A 16,516-nucleotide genomic window follows, 5' to 3' on the forward strand; every position below is an offset into this window, starting at 1 on the left:
TAACACCAACAGAGAATTATAATTCAAATGCCCACCAAAGTTATAGGTAAAAAAAAAAAACATGTCTGAATAGAAATGGGTACTGTGTTCTTTACAAATGTTCCTATAGAATGCAATAATTTCAATGTATAAACCACAATATGATCACACCTCTCCTGGCTTCTACGTGACTGACGCAATATGACAGCAAACGTAAACATGTCATCCCCCACGAATGATGCAGCTTCCACCTTTGGGCCAATTAAGATATCGCATGACTAACACATTTCAGTTATTGTGTGACCAAGATTATCCATTATCTTGACTAGATACTCAAGCGGCAGCTCTAACAATGACAAGAAATGTCTTCAAAAATGGAAGGCAGGAGTGACTATTCTATCCAATGAGGGCAGATAAGCATGTGAACAACAGGCACAAGTCAAAAATGAAGTACACAACACCGATTTTAAGTGACAAACACCTCCTGCAGGAGAAGACAGATTTGGGCCCAGTTATCCCTCTCGCTTCGCCTCTTCCTCTCTGGTAAGACGCACAAATTTCAGTTAATTACTGGAGCCCCTCAGTGGTGCGTGCTCAGTCCCCTCCAGTACTCCCTGTTCACTCACGACTGCGTGGCCAGGCACAACTCCAACCCCATCATTAAATTTGCCGACGACACAACACTGAACACCGACGAGACAGACTATAGGGAGGTGGTCAGAGACCTGGACGGGTGGTGAATAACAACCTATCCCTCAACATAATCAAAACAAAGGAGATGATTGTGGACTACAGGAAAAGGAGGACCGAGCACGCCCTCATTCTCATCGATGGGGCTGTAATGGAGCAGGCTGAGAGACTCAAGTTCCTTGGTGTCCACATCACCAACAAACTAGAATAGTCCAAACACACCAAGACAGTTGTGAAGAGGGCATGACAAAGCCTATTCCCCCTCAGGAAACTAAAAAGATTTGGCATGGGTCCTCAGATCCTCAAAAGGTTCTACAGCTGCAACATTAAGAACATCTTGACTGGTTGCGTCACTGCCTGGTACGGCAACTGCTCGGCCTCCGTCCGCAAGGCACTACAGAGGGTAGTGCGTACGGCCCAGTACATCACTGGGGCTAAGCTGCCTGCCATCCAGGACATCTACACCAGGCGGTGTCAGAGGAAGACCCTAAAAAGTGTCAAAGACCACAGCCACCCTAGTCATAGAATGTTCTCTCTATTACCGGATGGCAAGCGGTACCGGAGCGCCATGTCTAGGACCAAAAGGCTTCTCAACAGCTTTACCCCAAAGCCATAAGACTCCTGAACAAGTAATCAAATGGCTACCCGGACTATTTGCATTGTCCCGCACCCCCACCCCTCTTTTACGCTGCTGCTACTCTCCGTTTATCATACAGTGAGGGGAAAAAGTATTTGATCCCCTGCTGATTTTGTACATTTGCCCACTCACAAAGAAATGATCAGTCTATAATTTTAATGGAAGGTTTATTTGAACAGTGAGAGACAGAATAACAACAAAAAAATCCAGAAAAACACGTCAAAAATGTTATAAATTGATTTGCATTTTAATGAGGGAAATAAGTATTTGACCCCTCTGCAAAACATGACTTACAACTTGGTGGCAAAACCCTTGTTGGCAATCAGAGGTCAGATGTTTCTTATAGTTGGCCACCAGGTTTGCACACATCTCAGGAGGGATTTTGTCCCACTCCTCTTTGCAGATCTTCTCCAAGTCATTAAGGTTTCTAGGCCACTCCAGGACCTTAATGTGCTTCTTCTTGAGCCACTCCTTTGTTACCTTGGCCATGTGTTTTGGGTCATTGTCATGCTAGAATACCCATCCACGACCCATTTTCAATGCCCTGGCTGAGGGAAGGAGGTTCTCACCCAAGATTTGACGGTACATGGCCCTGTCCATCGTCCCTTTGATGCGGTGAAGTTGTCCTGTCCCCTTAGCAGAAAAACACCTCCAAAGCATAATGTTTCCACCTCCATGTTTGACGGTGGGGATGGTGTTCTTGGGGTCATAGGCAGCATTCCTCCTCCTCCAAACATGGCGAGTTGAGTTCATGCCAAAGAGCTCCATTTTGGTCTCATCTGACCACAACACTTTCACCCAGTTGTCCTCTGAATCATTCAGATGTTCATTGGCAAACTTCAGACGGGCATGTATATGTGCTTTCTTGAGCAGGGGGACCTTGTGGGCGCTGCAGGATTTCAGTCCTTCACGGCGTAGTGTGTTACCAATTGTTTTCTTGGTGACTATGGTCCCAGCTGCCTTAAGACCATTGACAAGATCCTCCCGTATAGTTCTGGGCTGATTCCTCACCGTTCTCATGATCATTGCAACTCCACGAGGTGAGATCTTGCATGGAGCCCCAGGCCGAGGGAGATTGACAGTTATTTTGTGTTTCTTTCATTTGCGAATAATCGCACCAACTGTCACCTTCTCACCAAGCTGCTTGGCGATAATCTTGTAGCCCATTCCAGCCTTGTGTAGGTCTACAATCTTGTCCCTGACATCCTTGGAGAGCTCTTTGGTCTTGGCCATGGTGGAGAGTTTGGAATCTGATTGATTGATTGCTTCTGTGGACAGGTGTCTTTTATACAGGTAACAAACTGAGATTAGGAGCACTCCCTTTAAGTCTGTGCTCCTAATCTGAGCTCGTTACCTGTATAAAAGACACCTGGGAGCCAGAAATCTTTCTGATTGAGAGGGGGTCAAATACTTATTTCCCTCATTAAAATGCAAACCAATTTATAAACATTTTGACATGCTTTTTTCTGGATTTTTTGTTGTTGTTATTCTGTCTCTCACTGTTCAAATAAACCTACCATTCAAATTATAGACTGATAATTTCTTTGTCAGTGGGCAAACGTACAAAATTAGCAGGGGATCAAATACTTTTCCCCCCCTCACTGTATATGCATAGTCACTTTAACTATACGTTCATGTACATACTACCTCAATTAGCCCGACTAACCGATGCCTGTATGTAACCGGGGTTCCGGTTACCTCAAATCCTATCTGCATTGTGTCCCGCCACCCACCAACCCCTCTTTTACGCTACTGCTACTCTCTGTTTATCATATGTATAGTCACTTCAACCATACCTACATGTACATTGTACCTCAATTAGCCTGTCTAACCGGTGCCTGTATATAGCCTCACTACTGTTATTTTTCACAATTATTTTTATTTCTTTACTTATCTACTGTTCACCTAATACCCATTTTTTACTTAAAAATCGCACTGTTGGTTAGGGCCTGTAAGTAAGCATTTCAATGTAAGGTCTACACCTGTTGTATTCTGCGCACGTGACAAATACACTTTGATTTGATTGAATTATTTAAGCTCCAGCCTTGGGCCAATCAGGGTCATTTTGTTAATCCCAGATCTATGGCAAGACGCATCATTCACCCAACTTTCCTCAAAATCAGGCAAGTGCTGTCAGATATCGCGTCTGACTAACGAACGGACAGACACAGACCGATCCACAGTCCCCTCCCCAATTTAATAGTGGGGGACAATACTGCAATGTTGTAGCTACATGGGTTTTTACTGTCATGATGGCTACAAATAAAATAGTAAAAATACCTCAAATCCTGAAAACAAAGGTGTAGGCTATAATGTAGACCTTTGAAAGAGTTAACCTTAATACGGTATCACAACCAGCCGTAATTGGGAGTCCCATAGAGTGGCGCACAATTGGCCCAGCATTGTCCGGGTTTGGCCGGTGTAGGCCGTCATTGTAAATAAGAATTTGTTCTTAACTGACTTGCCTAGTTAAATAAAGGTTAGATTTTTTTTTTTAATCTAATCACACAAATGGTGATAAACAGAAAGTCCCCTGAGGGATTCTCAACTGTACAGATTGGAAGCATGCCAAGTGCAAGTCTTCAGACTGGCATTCCCAGGCTTACCACTGTATTTTAAGAAGGAAGGACCCCTTTACTAGAATACATAACTTAGCATGACCTTCAACTAGCTTAAATTCAAACATTGCAGCCTTTGCTAAATGCTTTTCCCCCGTACCCATTGAAAATACATCCGACATATCATACTTAACGCTATTTCTTCAATAATGTTCGCTGTGACTATAACAAGCTAACTGATATATTAGGCCTATTCACTGTGGTTATTAAAGAATAGTTATTTTTCTTAGGCAGGTCACACTGAACACTCAATCTTACTTTAAGCAGGTAGCCTAGCGGAGTGTTGGGCCTGTTACCGAAAGGTGAAAAATATATATATATATATATATATATATTCCATTCTGCCCTTGAGCAAGGCAGTTATCCCTCAACAACAACAACAACTGCTCCCCGGGTGCCGATGACATGGATGTCGATTAAGGCAGCCCACGGACATCTCTGATTCAGAGCGGTTGTGTTAAATGCGTAAGACATTTTGGTTGAATGAATGCATTCAGTTGTGCAACCGACTAGGTATCCCCCATCCTTTTCTTGTTGGTTGGATAGCTGACTTAGAATATGTTGTTGCCTTGTGTCAGTGAAGCTTTGTCAATGAATGTAGAGCCTATCGAATATACAGTGCCCTCCGTAATTATTGGGACAGTGAAGCATTCTCTTCTTATGGCTCTATACTCCAAAAATATTGATTTGAAATCAAACAATGACTGAGGTTAAAGTGCACACTGTTAGCTTTAATTTGAGGGTATTTTCATCCATATCGGGTGAACCGTTTTTGTACATCGGCTCCCCATTTTAGGTGACCAAGATTAATTGGGAGAAATTCACATGTGTATTAAATTAGTCAAAAGTTAAGTATTTGGTCCCACATTCATAGCATGCAATGACTACATCGAGCTTGTAACGCCACAAATGTTTATTTTGGTTGCGTTTCAGATTATTTTGTGCCCAATAAAAATTTATGGAAAATAATGTACTGTCATTTGTATTGTAAATAAGAATATGCTTCTAACCATTTCTACATTAGTGTAGGATGCTACCATGATTACAGATAATCCTGAATGAATAATGATGAGTGAGAAAGTTAGACGCACAAATATCATACCCCCAAGACATGTTAACCTCTCACCATTACAGAAGAGGTTAGCATTTTTCTGGGGTATTATATTTTTGTTTCTAACTTTCTCACTCATAATTATTCATGATTCATTCAGTATTATCTTTGATCATGGTAGCAACCACAATAATATATAAGTGTTTAGAAACATTAATTCTTATGTACAATAAAAGTGACTCAAAAAGACAATACATCATTTACCATTCATTTCTAATTGGGCACAAAATTATCTGAAACTACCAAAACAAACAGCAAATTCATCCAACAAATGTGTTGCCACAAGCTTGATGTCCTCATAGTGAGCTAGGAATATAGTACCAAATATTTAACGTATTACTTTAATAAACATTTAAGTGAATTTGTCCCAATACTTTTTGTCCGCTAAAATGTTGGGACTATGTAGAAAAAGCGCTGTAATTTCTAAACGGTTCACACGATATGGATGAGTCTGCACTTTAACCTCATAGTCATTGTTTGATTTCAACTCCAAACCTTGAGTATAGAGCCAAATAAAGATAAAAAAATGTTTCGCTATATCTGTAATAATTACGGAGGGCACTGTATCTATGCATAACAGCAAGTATGTTGTTCTTGGGATTTGACGTTCACTCATTGAATGTTTATATTTAATCTGAAAACGTTACCTTGAACTATACATCGTCGTTCAGTTCAATCATTATTTTTATACCAATGGCAAATTGTATCTTATGTCGATAGCCTTTATTCTTGATTGATCTTAGAATCTCACATTCTACATAAAACTAAAAATCAGAATACAAGTGTAACTTAGTTACAAATAAAATGGAGCGCTTTAGCTTTAACAGTTATCTGTCCGTCTGTGATTGGGCGCAAAAACGGTTTCGTTTATCACAGTAATGTCCAGTTGTACAAGCTAAACCAAGCGCCGCAGTGGTGCAACCTGTTGGCTGCGACCGGCAATTGTATCAAGTCAAACAGGAGAAAGTGATTATCAAGACCTTAATTAAAAACAAAAGTATGTCTATTAAGCTTAGCTAGTATGGCTAATGACCCCTGAGTCCAGCATCAATGGGCTCAGGGGTCGACAGTGATATAATGCTCTAACAACACTGAGTCGCCTAATTTTACACCGATATGGTGGGCGTCGAACTACAGAAGCCATAGCACAGGGATCACACTACCTTATAGCTAAATCATTCCACAATAAAATATATGCTAAACTTATGCTGTAACGTTATACACAGGATGCATGGCTAGCAGATGTAACTAGTTTAATAATCCAAGATATCTTAAAAATACAACAAATAAGATGCAATCAAAGGACTAGCTAATGTTACCTGTATCAAAAATTGGAGTTTTCCAAGCTAGTTCATCTCCAGTTCGAGTTTGCTGGAATTATGAGATCTATGGTTTCCAAACGGTCTTCACAGCCAATATTTATCGTGCAACGTTAGCTGAATGGCTTTCTACTTTCCTCGCGAGACGAAAATATAGTGAAGTTAGCTAGTTAAAAAGCCTTGACATAACCATCTCTCGCGCTGTTATTCCCCTGATCACTTAATCTAACAAATCTAAATATCTGGGGGTGTCAAACGTTTAAAAAAAAGTAGCTGCCGTCAAGTTAGCCACGTACTGTACGGTTTGCTAGCAATGCACCGAATTCAGTTTGCTAGCTAGATGTAATCAGACATTAAGCACAAGAAAACATGAATTCGCTATAAAAATTCAAGAAGGATATCAGCATTGACATTACCAAAAGCTTGCTATGATGCAGTACAATAACGTTAGAACAATCATTGACCGTTAGATAATATCATAGCTAGCTACATATTAGCTTGTGCACATACATGTAGCGAACTGAGGCCGGGCAGCTAGTTTGACACTTCAGGGTAAACGCCCCTCTAAAGACAAACAGGACTGAACTCGAAAAATCTGTCAAAAACACGGCTGCGCACGTCGGCTTGACTATCGAATCAATTTATAGATAATAAACTTATCAAGTAAACATGCAAACTTGAAAATAAAACGTTTTTAAAGTTTGTTCGATTACTTGCAACGTTACCTCGCTTTCACACGTTTCGCCAAACTCGCCCACACAATGGCAGCTAGCTAACGTTACGTAACTACCTTTCAAAACTTTAACTTTTGTCAATAATTGCTAGTTCTAAACACACGACTGAGTGAGTAAATAAACAACAAAGTGAGACCACAACAAAGTATAAAATGTTATTTACGAATGACAACCCATTGCAAAGACCGTCACTAACCAACAAGTACGGAAAAAAGTACAAACGAAGCGCGTGCCACTGATAAAATACAAGGAAACTTTCTAGACTCGACGCGCGTTCCACGCGACACTGCAGTATGTGAAGGCAGCTGTCTAAATTACAAACTAAAAACGCGGTCAAGAGACATTAGAGTTAGTCACAATTTTGCGAACTTCAAGCCAAAGCAAAACAAATTGTGCCTGACGTGCAGAATTTCAATGGCGCAGCACAGTCCGTAGATAGACGGAAGAAAGGCACGTTGACAGCCACCGACCTCTCTGGAAATAAACACATATGACAGCTGGCTCTGGAACACCGTTTCCCTTCGCTCTGCTCTCAGAAAGGGTATCTACATATCTGGGAAAAAATGTATCCGATTCGGTGAAATACAATATTCGATAAACGCGATGTCTTCATTAAAACATAATATAATTGCGAGACTTTGAACCGCCCGTAAAAAAAACCGGACTAATTTACTAAGAACAAACATGCGCAGAGAGAGGCTCTCATGTATGCCAATGATTCATAACACTGAAGTGAAAAGCAGGCATCTTAGCGTCTATAAAGTAACAATAATCCAATTAATTAGTATGTAGGTTGATGAATGCAATGACTGTCTTCCATTAATATTTCAACTTTTTAGAGGAACTTGTCTAGATTAGCCTATTTATATAAAATAACAGTACATTTAACTATACATGTACAGTAACATGCTTGATAGGTAAAGGTTTGTTTGGCTGTGTTTAGACAGGCAGCCCAATTCTTACATTATTTTTACTAATTGCTCTTTTGACCAATCAAATCAGCTCTGAAAAAGGTCTAATGTAAAAATATCTGATGTGATTGTTCAAAAGACCAATTCATGGAAAAAATATCAGAATTGGTCTGCCTGTCTAAACGTAATCAGCGTGTCACAGCCCAATTCTGATCTTTTCTCCCTAATTGGTGTCTTGACTAATCAAAACAGATATTTTCCCATTAATTGGGCAAAGATCAGAATTGAACTGCCTACACCCTACTAAAAGGCCTTCATTTTAATGACAATAGTAACGATGGTTACTGCATTTATAACGTGCTCATACATGGTAGGCTACTCTGTTAGTGCATGGAAACTCACATGAACCATTTGTAATATTGAAAGCTTGTGGATAATGCATCTTGGTAATAAATTGACTAATTTCTGGATCTAGTCTGAGGAAGTTTTTACTTAATTACTAATCGACGCACCACAGTCATTTAGGCCTACTATAGGTCGAACTATCACCATAAAGACCTGTGGGCAACAGTAATGGAAACGTTGGCAGCTGTGCTGTGACCTCTCAACAACTTGAAATTAGTCATACTAAAATATGTTTATCAAAATAAACTACTCATAATTTCCCACAACACATACATTGAAAAGGCTGAATGAGGTCCCAAAGGGCTAAAGATGAGCTGCATCATTCAGGATACATACTTCAAAACATTAGGAACACCTGCTCTTTCCAGGACATCAGTTGAAGCAAGGTGAAAGCTCTTATTGATGTCACTTGTTATGTCCACTTCAATTAGTGAAGATGAAGGGGAGGAGACAGGTTAAAGAAGGATTTTTAAGCCTTGAGACAACTAAGACATGGATTGGATCTAATCTTGGTAGAGAAAAAGGAAAGATTGGTCAGAAGTCAGTGATATAAGGAAACTGGTTGACAATGCTTTTTTTAACCACTTTTCACAGATGGATCCAAGGACCCAGATAGTGGGCACACAGGAGCAGGCGTATACGTTCCTGAATGTGATGTGCAGATATGTAGAAGACTAACAGATGAACTGTCAGTATACTCAGTTGAACTGTTGCCGATAATAGTTGCCCTCCAGTGGGTGGAGGACATACAACCTGTTAGAATTATTCTCTGTCTGTATTGAATAGTTTATCATCTGGTAAATCTAATAGGTGTGATCTACTATTGGAGGTATTAATGTTATTATGGAGAATTGAGAGAATGTGTGTAGTAGTGAGATTCTGCTGGGTCCCAGCACATTCAGGTGTGGAAGGGAATAAAATTGTAGACCAGTTAGCTAAAAGAGATATAATTAATGTTCCACTGGGTAGAGGTGAAGACAAATGTAAGATCGGAACCATTTTGATCATGTGTAGCAGAAGCGATGGGACTCTGAGCACAACGGCCGGCATTTTATATGCCCTCCAAAGAAAGATCAGTGGACCAAGATTCAAGGGTCAGATTAGGAAGGAAGAGGTGGTGTTTGCTCGATTGCACTTAGGACATTGTATATTGAACTCGTCATTACCTCTGGTTGGCAAGCATGTGAGTGGTTTCAGTCTGGAGTGCATGGTCGATGAAACAGTAGAGCATGTGTTATTATATTGTTGTAAGTATGTTAAAGAGAGGGAAAGATTGAAGTGTAGGGTCATTGAGGTTGAATGGGGTTTGGAAGGGATTTGGGGGAAGGGGAAGGATCGATTAGAAGTTATTAGGGTTCTTTTTTATTTTCTCAGAAGTACTGAGTTAGGATTTCGAAATGTTGTAAACTGTGATTGACAACACACTCCAGCACAGTAGGTGGCGGCATGCACCTTTAACGTTAGTTTGCGGGACGCCATTATAGCATAAAAGAAGAAGACGAAGCCATGGATTGTGTATGTGTGACATTCAGGAGGGGAATGGGCAAAACAAAAGATTTAAGTGCCTTTGAACAGGGTATGGTAGTAGGTGCCAGGCGCACCGGTTTGAGTGTATCAAGAACTGCAACGCTGCTGGGTTTTTCAAGCTCAACAGTTTCCTGTGTGTATCAAGAATAGTCTACCACCAAAAGGACATCCAGCCAACTTGACACAACTGTGGGAAGCATTGGAGTAACATCAGCCAGCATCCCTGTGGAACACTTTCGACACCCTTGTAGAGTCCATGCCCCAACGATTCTAGGCTGTTCTGAGTGAAAAAGGGGCCGCAGCTCAATATTAGGAAGGTATTCCTAATGTTTTGTACACATGCCAAGGTTATCTGTTTGGCTGCGTTTAGACAGGTAGCCCAATTCTGATCTTTTTCATAAATTGGTATTTTGACCAATCAGAACAGCTCTGAAAAAGATCTGATGTGATTGGACAATAGAAACAAAGCCTTACAAAGCATCGGGTTCTACAACTGTTGTTTGAGGGAAGTAAGCGGGGTGGTGCACCAAGGAGGTGGGTTCAGGGTGTAGGAGAGAGATGAGGCAGACGCAGGTCTCCATGCAAACAATTTGATTAGGGTTGACGGGTGTGTCATGGGCATGTGGATGGCTCATTAAGATGGAGTAATGGCTTGGGAGAGGCAGGAGCATGCGCACACCCACAGGGGGGGTCACACTGTTCTAAAGCAGACAGGAAACACTCTGCTTTTGAAGTAGAACTGACAGCGTTTAAACTACTTAGCAGCTATTTATTTAATATTTTATTTAACCTTTATTTTACTAGGCAAGTCAGTTAAGAACAAATTCTTATTTACAATGACGGTCTACCAAAAGGCATCCTGCGGGGACGAGGGCTGGGATAAAAAATATAGGACAAAACACACATCACGACAAGAGAGACCTAAGACACCAACATAGCATGGTAGCAACACAACACGACAACAACATGGTAGCTATGAATCAAACACAATCCTAGGTAGTCTAATATCAAATTCCCATATTATTCTACAAAGCCAACTTCGTACAAGGTTTTAAAAATAGGTTCTATTTGACTCAAAATTCCATGATGTGCAGTAAGGCATTGTTGGCAGAATAGATGGATGCAGTTCAATGCATGATTAATATAATTCACCAATACATATCTTGGTAGTCCAACAAATATTGCTATCAGGTGGCCTTGTACATTGTTTGCTACCTCCACCCAGTCGGGATACACTGTTTTAGTTTCAATGACTCAAGATTTTGGACAAAAACAGACGAATGTAACTAAAGCTGGGAAGGTCAATACAATCCATCTAGCAAGGGAAATGATCACAAGTCAGTCATAATGTGGCTAATAGGCTAGTGTATCTATTTATGCAACTATACGGAACAAAAATATAAAAGCAACATTTTACTGAGTTACAATTCATATAAGGAAATCAGTCAATTGAAATACATTTATTAGGCCCTAATCCATGGAGTTCCAGACTTGGAATACAGATATGCATCTGTTGGTCTCAGATACCTTAAAGGTAGGTGCGTGGATCAGAAAACCAGTCAGTATCTGGTGTGACCACCATTTACCTCATGCAGCGTGACACATCTCAGTCGCATAGAGTTGATTAGGATGTTGATTGTAGCCTGTGGAATGTTGTCCCACTCCTCTTCAATGGCTGTGCGAAGTTTCTGGATATTGGCGGGAACGTTTATCCAGAGCATCCCAAAAATGCTCAATGAGTGACCTGTCTGGTGAGTATGCAGGCCATGGAAGAACTGTGATATTTCCAGGAATTGTGTACAGATCCTTGCAACATGGGGCCGTGCATTATCATGCTGAAACATGAGGTGATGGTGGCAGATGACTGGCACGACAATGGGCCTCAGGATCTCATCACGGTATCTCTGTACATTCAAATTGTCATAGATAAAATACAATTGTGTTTGTTGTCTGTAGTTTATGCCTTCCCATACCATAAACTCTGTTCATAATTTTGACATCTGCACACCACTCGCCCACACGACGCCATACACATGGTATGCGGTTGTCAGACCGGTTGGACCTACTGCCAAATTCTCTAAACGTTGGAGGCGGCTTATGGTAGCGAAAATATTTAATTCTCTGGCAACGGCTCTTGTGGACATTCCTGCACTCAGTACTCAATTTGCACACTTGAGGCATCTGTAACATTGTGTTGTGTGACAAAACTGCACGTTAGAGTGGCCTTTAATTGCCCCCAGCACAAGGTGCACCTGTCTAATGCTCATGCTGTTTAATCAGCTTCTTGATATGCCACATCTGTCAGGTGGATGGATTATCTTGGCAAAGAAGAAATGCTCACAAACAGGGATGCAAACTAATTTGAGAGAAAAGCTTTTTCTGGGATCTTTTATTTCAGCTCATGAAACATGGGACCAACACTTTACATGTTATGTTTTTTTATATTTTTGTTCAGTGTATTTATTTAGCAAGCTAAAAAACAGAGAGCCTAACATTGGCTAGCTAGCTGTTGGGAGGATGTCATGTCATTGGAGGAGTGGGTGAGTGAGTGACCCTCCCATATAGTTTTTTGGTGGCTACAGCTAGAGATGCCAATTTCTTCATTTGGTTAGTGAGCAAGAAATGTGAATTGCTTTGCTAGCTAATTAGTAATGCTGAACTTGAACAGCTGTTTTCAAGTTAGCATATCTCTATTGTCGGCGTGTGACACAGCGCAGAATACATGAACTTACGAACGCGCAACACCCGCTGAACATGAACACTGTCAGTAAACATAGGCAAAAAAAAAAGAATGGTTGCCAGCAGCACAGTTAGTCAGTAAAATTTGGACAAGAGATATGACTTGTTTCGCTCTCAAGAAAAGGGTGCCATTGAAAGGAGTGATTACTGGGGTAGCGGTAAATTTGTAAGTGGACCAACTGAAGAGAAATATTCCCTCTGTTTGTGATGCTCGTTGTCTGGTGCGACGCAGACAGGGTGGCGTGAGTGGTGAAACAGAAGAGTCAGTGTCTGTTCAGGTTGAGGTTACCAGGGTTAGAGTAGAGTGGAGGGGGTCGTATGCTGAGGCAGTGAAGAAAGTTGAAGAAGATGAGTCAAGGGGGAGGGATCCTGAGAGGATTCCTGTTTTTTAGTGTTTATAGCATGGTTATTAGCTGTACTGCAGGGATGGAATGTAAGTCGCAGAAAATAGAGGTTGTGGTGGCAGCTGCAGAGAAGTATTTGGGTGTACAAGATTTGACGTCAGAAGAGTTACAAGGTGTGTTGAGTGGTGGTGTTGGCCTGAGGTGGGACGTGATAGGTTTAAATAGTGGAGTAGGGTGGTGAGTTTTTAATGAGTGTAGGGTTAGATGGTAGGGTATTTGTTGATTTAGTTTCCTTTTTCAAGCAAAGTATGAGGGAGTTATACTCAAATCAAATCAAATTTTATTGGTCACATACACATGGTTAGCAGATGTTAATACAAGTGTAGCGAAATGCTTGTGCTTCTAGTTCGACAGTGCAGTAATATCTAACAAGTTACCGTAATTTCCGGACTATAAGCCGCAACTTTTTTCCCACGCTTTGAACCTCGCGGCTTAAACAATGACGCGGCTAATATATGGATTTTTCTCGCTTTCAAATGTTTTTTCTCCCAAAAAAACACATTCTGTGACGTGCTCAGTTTTTTGGCAGCATGAAGCTTTCATTAGACCAATGAAATTGCCGAACGGGTTAAGGTCAAATAACTTTTTTGTTTACTGTTTAGATTCAATCGAGCGCCCTCAAACTTCCCATCATTCTGATTACGGTAGTCATTTTGTCACCCTCATCATGGCAAAGACATGGAGAAATCTATATGATGCAGCTTTCAAGTTGAAGGCGATTGATCTGGCTGTTGGAAAAGGAAATAGAGCTGCTGCACGGGAGCTTGGTCTTAATGAGTCGATGATAAAACGTTGGAAACAGCAGCGTGAGGAATTGACTCAGTGCAAAAAGACAACTAAAGCTTACTGCTAATTTTACATTTTTTGTTACAAGCCATGTTTCGTTAAAGCCTATTTATTTTTGTTACAAGCCGTGTTTCGTTAGAGCCTATTTATTTTTGTTACAAGCCGTGTTTCGTTAAAGCCTATTTATTTTTGTTACAAGCCGTGTTTCGTTAAAGCCTGTGTAAAGTTCATTTGTTTCAATGTACCGGTAGGCACCTGCGGCTTATAGACATGTGCGGCTTATTTATGTTCAAAATAAATAAAAAATTACATTCAGTGGGTGCGGCTTATATTCAGGTGCGCTCAATAGTCCGGAAATTACGGTATCTAACAATTTCCCAACAACTACCTAATACACACAAATCTAAAGGGGTGAATGAGAATATGTACATATAAATACATGGATGAGTGATGGATGAGCGACGGCCGAGCGGCATAGGCAAGGTGCAATATATGGTATAAAATACAGTATATACATATGATATGAGTAATGTAAGATATGTAAACATTATTAAAGGGGCATGATTTAAAGTGGCATTGTTTAACCTGTTATGGATAGGGGGCAGTATTTTCACGGCCGGATAAAAAAACGTACCCAATTTAATTTGTTTATTACTCCTGCCCAGAAACTAGAATATGCATATAATTGTTTGATTTGGATAGAAAACACCCTAAAGTTTCTAAAACTGTTTGAATGGTGTCTGTGAGTATAACAGAACTCATATGGCAGGCCAAAACCTGAGAAGATTCCAAACAGGAAGTGCCTTTCTTGGCCTTCTTTAGCCTCTTTATTGAAAACAGAGGATCTCTGCTGTAACGTGACACTTTCTAAGGCTCCCATAGGCTCTCAGAAGGCGCCAGAACGTTGAATGATGACTCTGCAGTCCCTGGCTGAAAAAAAGTAGCGCATTTGGATAGTGGTCGATCTGAGAACAATGAGACGGGTGCGCGAGTGCACGTGAAGAGTCCATTTTACATTTTCAGTCTTAGAACGAAAACGACGTCTCCCGGTCGGAATATTATTGCTATTTTACGAGAAAAATCGCATAAAAATTGATTTTAAACAGCGTTTGACATGCTTCGAAGTATGGTAATGGCATATTTTGATTTTTTTTGTCACGATACGCGCCGGCGTGTCACCCTTCGTTACCCTTCGGATAGTGTCTTGAACGCACGAGCAAAACGCCGCTATTTGGATATAACTATGGATTATTTGGAACCAAACCAACATTTGTTGTTGAAGTAGAAGTCCTGGGAGTGCATTCTGACGAAGAACAGCAAAGGTAATCCAATTTTTCTTATAGTAAATCTGAGTTTGGTGAGTACCAAACTTGGTGGGTGTCAAAATAGCTAGCCTGTGGTGGCCGGGCGATCTACTCAGAATATTGCAAAATGTGCTTTCACCGAAAAGCTATTTTAAAATCGGACACCGCGATTGCATAAAGGAGTTCTGTATCTATAATTCTTTAAATAATTGTTATGTTTTTTGTGAACGTTTATCATGAGTAATTTAGTAAATTCACCGGAAGTGTTCGGTGGGAATGCTAGTTCTGAACGTCACATGCTAATGTAAATAGCTGGTTTTTGATATAAATATGAACTTGATTGAACAAAACATGCATGTATTGTATAACATAATGTCCTAAGTTTTCGGATTTTCGAGGAATTTGTCATTCGCGCCACGCCCTATCATTGGATATTGGAGCGGTGTTCCACTAGCGGAACATCTAGATGTAAGAGGTTGTAACTAGTGATTGTGTCTCAATATAGGCAGCAGCCTCTCTGAGTTAGTGATTGCTGTTTAGCAGTCTGATGGCCTTGAGATAGAATCTGTTTTCCAGTCTCTCGGTCCCAGCTTTGATGCACCTGTACTGACCCCGCCTTCTGGATGATAACGGTGTGAACAGGCACTGGCTCGGGTGGTTGTTGTCCTTGATGATCTTTTTGGCATTCCTGTGACATAGAGTGCCGTAGGTGTCATGGAGGGCAGGTAGTTTGCCCCTTGTGGTGCGTTGTGCAGACCACACCACCCTCTGTAGAGCCTTGCGACTGGGGGTGGTGCAGTTGCCGTACCAGGCTTTGATACAGCCCGACAGGATACTCCAGTCTAGTTGGTGGCGGTAATGCAACATTTATTGGATGCCAACCGCCATTCAACATCATCAAAGAAGAAGTTAGTCAATAACGCTCTAGATATCATGAAAATAGCCCCCCAAAAAAAGCTCTACTAGGGCGAGTAAAATGGCCAGAGTGAGGTATTCTCACATTTGTTTCTGAAATTTCAGCCAGTTAGCTTGGGTGCTTGACTGCCGATGTGAGGAACGCTCAGATCAACCCTACTCCTCGTCCAGTGTCAGTAAAGTGCAGTGTGCACTCTGAATTTACTAACAGTCAATCTGACAACACTCTGAATTTAGGAATGACCCAGAGCGCACTCTGACACACTGGAGGCAAATTACTATCACACCCTTAGTTTTCAATCAAATGTATTTTGGCATGATCAAATTGGTGGGCACGGTTGTTCAAACATGTATTGGGACAAACAGGTATTGGCAGGCAAGCTGCAGAACAACGAGCAGGCTACTGTGCCCAATCGTTTTTTCTGTGCAATTTTGAA

Source organism: Salmo salar, chromosome ssa04, assembly GCF_905237065.1.
Source record: "Salmo salar chromosome ssa04, Ssal_v3.1, whole genome shotgun sequence".
Taxonomy (NCBI): domain Eukaryota; kingdom Metazoa; phylum Chordata; class Actinopteri; order Salmoniformes; family Salmonidae; genus Salmo; species Salmo salar.